This window comes from Castor canadensis, chromosome 1, assembly GCF_047511655.1.
Source record: "Castor canadensis chromosome 1, mCasCan1.hap1v2, whole genome shotgun sequence".
Lineage (NCBI taxonomy): Eukaryota > Metazoa > Chordata > Mammalia > Rodentia > Castoridae > Castor > Castor canadensis.
The window spans coordinates 144,781,902-144,787,836 of record NC_133386.1 but is presented as its reverse complement, the minus strand read 5'-3'; the positions used below and the strand labels follow the sequence as shown (position 1 = coordinate 144,787,836).

Below are 5,935 nucleotides of genomic sequence, written 5' to 3'. Positions count from 1 at the left end.
CTATTTGTGTTTACATTTTATGACATTTGATTTGGATTAAATATGTTTATCTCTTCAAATATTTATCATTTCTTTATGGTGAAAACTTCCAAAATCCTTTTGTCCAGGGTTTTGAAATGCACTGTGCATTACTTTTTTTTTTTAATTTTTATTGTTTTATTATTCATATGTGCATATAATGCTTGGGTCATTTCTCCCCCCACCCCCTCCCTTACCACCCACTTTGCCCCTGCCCTCTCCCCCTCCCCCTCAATACCCAGCAGAAACTATTTTGCCCTTATTTTTAATTTTGTTGAAGAGAGAGTATAAGCAATAATAGGAAGCAACAAGGGTTTTTGCTAGTTGAGATAAGGATAGCTATACAGGGAGTTGACTCACATTAATTTCCTGTGCATGTGTGTTACCTTCTAGGTTAATTCTTTTTTTTTTTCATTTTTCTTTTATTATTCATATTGCACTGTGCATTACTGACATCTGTCATGACTCTACTGTGGCACAGCACACCAGATCTTCTTGCTCCTGTCTAACTCAGTACACATTCATCAATATTCTCCTATTCTTTTCCTACTCCCAGCTCTCTCCACTCTCTGGTAATCACTGTTTTGTTTTCAACATCTATGAGATCAATTTTTTTTTAAAAAATCCTTTAATGTTACAAATGAAGCAGTTATAGTGCTATTTGATTTTGGGAGAAATAAAAACAAAACAGAAAAAATTATTCAACCTAGAGTATCTCCAAAAAGTACTACAACATGCTTAAGTTAGTAAGAAAATGAATTACATTGTCCCCTCCTATTTTTGAAATTTTATTTTATTTTCAATTGAAATATAAAAACATAAAAGTTATACATATATATGGGAAAAGTATTTTGATATAAATATAGGTTATATAATGGTTAAATCAAATACTCACATCAAGCATGTGGACCTTTAGCAATTTTTGTAATATATTAGTATAAGCTTAAAAAATGAAAAATCATTTTTATATTGCTTGTTTGCTTTTGTAATTGAGAAGAAGCATAGATGTTTATTTCAATCTCCATCACTGCAAAAAAGCAGCATAGATGTTTATGAATGAAATAACATTATTTATTCATTTCATTAATATTGAATTTTAACCACTATAAAATATCTAAATATCTAATACAAAACACATACACATACATGATCCAAGATATGACGTGTGTTAGACCATCCATAAATGCTGATGTTAGAAAGAGAAAAAAGGTGAACATATACAAATAAAAATACGTGGAGATTACCACATCAGGACATTAGACAAAACTGTCACAGACCATATGGCTTTATTACAATTTGTGAAAAACTCAACTACTCTCCATTGATATCTGAGCTTTGCTTAGGCCACCAATTTGTCTCTGATTCTTAATTTGGTCCAGTATGGACTAAAAAAGCTTGGAGATCATCTCCAAGTTAGTAATTCTCTTTAGAACCTTATTAGTAGTAGTTACATGCAGAACCAGAGACCAAGTTTAAAAGATAGCAAAGAGTAATTGTAAGTAGACTTATAACCTATAAAATACTTCATGAAGAGAAGATTCAAAGAGCAATTTACAATCCAGTTATATTCTATACATCTTTATCAAAAGATCTATGCTTTACTATATTTGTTTAACCATGACAATTTGAATCCAAAATCTTCCGAATTTGAGGAGGAACTAAATTTAGAAGCAAGCTATGAGACCTATCTAGAGGGAAGGGAGTATGGGCAGTGTATGTTTATCCAGGACTCTTCTTAAGGCAGCTAGGACCTCTTTATTCCTCAGGCTGTAGATGAGAGGGTTCAGTACTGGGGTAACAACTGAGTAGAAAAAAGAGATGATGTCTACTTTGGGACTGTGCAAGGAACTGGGCAGACATACATGAATGTGGCTGCTCCATAAAACATTCCAACCACAGCCAGGTGAGATGAGCAGGTGACAAGGGCTTTCTTCCTTCCCTCATTTGAGGGCATGTGGAATACAGTGAGCAGAATTAGGAGGCCAGGATGGCAGCAAGAGGGGGAATCAGGAAGGTCACATCCATCCATAAACCATAATTTTGTATCTACAGGCATCTGCACAGGCCAACATCAGCAGAGGTGGGATCTCACAGAGCAGATGCCTGCCTGATCATTTGGGCTTTGCAAAAAGGATAGTGCATGGTACATGTGGTAAATCCTAGGGCACTCAGGGATGCCAGGATCCATGATATGACCACCATAAGCCAGCAGACCCTGGGCCTCATGTAGATCGTATAGTTCAGAGATGATGAATGGCCATATATCTGTCATAGGCCATGAAGGCCAGAAGGAGGTCTTCTGTACCACCCAGTGTTCAGGTCAGAAATATCTGTAGGGCACAGCCTCCAAAGGAAATGGTCTTATTTCTGTGCAGAAAATCAATGATGGCCTTCCAAAGCTCCATTCTGCATGGTTTCCTTAGTACTGAAAACACATGGACTCTAAGTAAAGTTTTGCTAGTATGGTCCCTAGTTTTTGACCCTTTAAATACCCCATGTCATCCAATGTGATGATATCTTTCCCACTGCTAAATGACTTTGTTTTTTGTTTTCCAAATTTCTGATTTTTAATTGTATCTTTTAAAAGCTCCATTGAAATGGAGATCTGGAGCAAAAGTAATAGGTAAACATTAAAAGATTACACATGAAAATATTATTCAGCACATTAAAGCTGAACAAGAATCTTTTAAGAAAGATTAAATCATCCTTCTTTTAACACTAAGAAATATTCTGGCACTCATGCCCTTGTTTATCTTAGTTTAACGTTTGGGAAAGTCCCCTGTGTGGCCTGACCTGGCCCTAAGCTCAGAATCCTCTTGTCTCAGCCTCACAAGTGCTGAGATTACAAAAATGGACCACTATGCCAAGCTCTATTTCCATATTTTTTAAGTCTACCATTGATTAATGCACTGAAGGCTACTGACATGAGTCAAATTAGAAAAGATCTAGTTGATCTACCTTATTTATTTCTTTTCTGGCCAGCCCCACATTCTCCATGTGAGAGAAACTAGGGAAAGTTGTATTTGAGATACTTTGTTTTAAATCTAAAACTTCAGGCTCAATGCAAGCATATTTTTTGTTTGTTTATTAAAATAGGTTACAATACAATGTGAGCTTGGGCAGACTCAGAAATATATCATAATAGGCCCTTCCTAAGAAATTGAGGGTGTTTTTGGTTGGGAGACATGATGAAAGGCAACAAAACAACATTAATTGCCTGTTCTGACCTAATAATCCTATCCTGTTCTGCCTTTGACGCAGATGGTCACTGTCTCCATTGAAACTCCAGAGCATTTCCTCTAGATAGAAGGTCTATAGGGATGGGGGAAGAGTTCCCTTTTTGGAAATTGACTGGTGTTGGATGGTATGCAAAACCAAGGAGAAGCCACCAGAGGCATGGGTCTAAGATTGACATGAGTCAGTGCTATATATCATGGGACAGGACAGGCAAAGCCAACTCAATAAATGAAGTAAAAGATTTTTAAAGTGAAGCATTTATCTTCTGCAAATCACTTAACTATGTCATGGCATATGCATGCCAACAATTCACTGGTTTCCATTGGCTCCTTTGAGGGCTATTACTACTACAGTACTTTAAAGGTATGAGAACATGCAAATGATTTTTATAATTAGCTGTTAGATGACCTCTAAAAGACACTCATCATATGACAGGTGCAAAGTTTTTTTCTGAAGCCAGTAACACCCACGGGATCTAAAGACAGGTATTAAAATTCCCATGAGGAAAACATATGTTCAGATCTGGGCTATTGCACAGAGACTCTTTATCAGTCCTAGCAGATTCTCTTTTCATATTGACAAACTCAGTAATAGAGAGGTTGATTGGAAAATGGAGGCCAAAGCCTTGGTTGGGGAAGCTGGTAGACACAGTGGATTGCATTAGCAGGGTCTGCTTGGTTCTCTATTTTTTGATTCAGTGTATGCCTAGAGGCTATACATATCCATAAGAAAGAGACAAATTCATTACCTCAGATGGTGAGAAGCCAGGCTGTCCTGACCAGCAGGAGCAAACAGGGATTGATTGAAGATTAAGGATATTCCAACAGACCCTTCCCTCTACTCTGTCCTCTGTTCTCTATCTTCAGAGAGACTTCTGCTCTCAGATGAAATGGCCTACCCTGGAAATGCTGGTTTAGGAAATAGAATATTAATGAATCCTCTTGGGTATGTTTGCTGGCCTGGTTTTTCTGAGCTTTTCTCTCACTAAATGAGCTCTGAGGCCCCATGTTTCTCTTTCTTTCCTTTCTTCTCACTCCTTCTTCCTTACACACACACACACACACACACACACACACAGATCAGGGTCATTCTGTAGCTCAGGCTGGCCTCCACTTCAAGATCATCCTGCCTCTGCCTCTAAGTGGTAGAATTACAGGCATGTGCCACCATACCCAGGTACCTAAGTTTCTATTCAGCCTGTCTTCTAAAGGGATACTGATGATCCATTTCTGTATGTCTAACTGAAAATTTTAGAAAGCTTGTGTAGCCAGCCTCTGCTCCAAAGCATAAGATGTGTTTCCTGGCTCCTGTGGAATGCTACTCCCCTTATTTATTCTCCTTTAGTCTGGCCTATTTCAAATTCCATATAACACTCTGTGTGCAGTCTGTAGAGGTGAGATTTCCCTTCACTGACCTCTTGCAACCCAGAACAGTTTATGTGTGCACACACACATACATCTTGGTGCTCCTATTGTCTGCCACCAATGCTGCTTGAAAAGAGAGCTCATTGTCCAAGCATTGAGCAGAAAATTAAAAAGAAATGCCCATAATATTGAAGTTGCAGAACATCAATATTAATTCAAATATCTTAAAGGCTTCCAGAATTATAGAATATGGATGCACAGCTGAACTATGACAATGAGCAAAGAAAAATTAACAACAAAAGCAAAAACAAGGTGGCTGGAGGAGTACTTCAAGTGGTAAAGTGCCTGCCTAGCAAGTGTGAGGCCTTGAGCTCAAACGCCAGTACCATAAAATAAATAAATAATCCATTCATAACAAATAAATAAATACAAAAAATTGCCTCCAAAGACTCTCAATAGAATAATTTCTGCAGGAAGAAAAGTGATGCCTAGTGAATATATATCTATATGTACAGGGGACCAATGGTGCATTTAAAAATTGACTCAGTTAATGAACTGTCAAATTTGGTTCTGGAAAAATTATATATTTATTTTTAAAAGAGTACAACTTCACAGAAATGATAACATGGGGATAGAATTTTCCTAAGCATACTTAATGAAGTCTGCAGATGCAGAATATTAAAAGCCTCATTCTCATTCATTGAAATTATCATTTTCTGTTTTCATTTTTAAATAAGGCACAATTTACATGCAGTGAAAACAATCTTTTTGTTATACAGTTCCAGAAGCTCTCCCCCACCCACCTTTGGTGGGGAAGAAACTCAAGGTTTCCCAAGCACACTAACATTTGACCCTTGCCCCCATTCCCAGGTCTGCAAGCTTGACAACTACAACATGTAATGACCACTAAATCAAAATATCAACATACAAAGTTTTGTCAACCCAAAATTCTCTAGTGCTGTTTTATAATCATTCTGCCTCTCACCCAGCCCATGCCAAGTGCCTGGTCTATTTATTGTCACTATTATTTTGCCCCTTTCTGAATGTGTTACGTCTTTTATTATAGAGTTTAATGTAGCTTCTTTCACTTAGAGTAAGATGCTTGAGATTCATCAATGGTCCTGTGTCTGTTAGTAGTTTTTCCCATTTATTTCAGAATAGTATACAATTGCAGGGATGTATCATACTTTGCTTACCTACTCACCAGTCAGTGGGCACTTGCCTTGTTTCCAACTTTGTTGATTATGAACAAAGCCAATATGAACATCCACGAACACAAATTGTCATTCACTGTGTCAAGATCCCCTATAGAAACT

At 37.3% G+C, this 5,935-nt stretch overlaps 1 pseudogene; it reads right to left on the bottom strand.

The window, feature by feature from the left end:
- Positions 1–1,706: 1,706 nt before the first annotated feature.
- On the bottom strand, positions 1,707–2,423 carry LOC109693784 (olfactory receptor 2AG1-like; annotated as a pseudogene).
- Between the last annotated feature and the right edge of the window lie 3,512 nt (positions 2,424–5,935).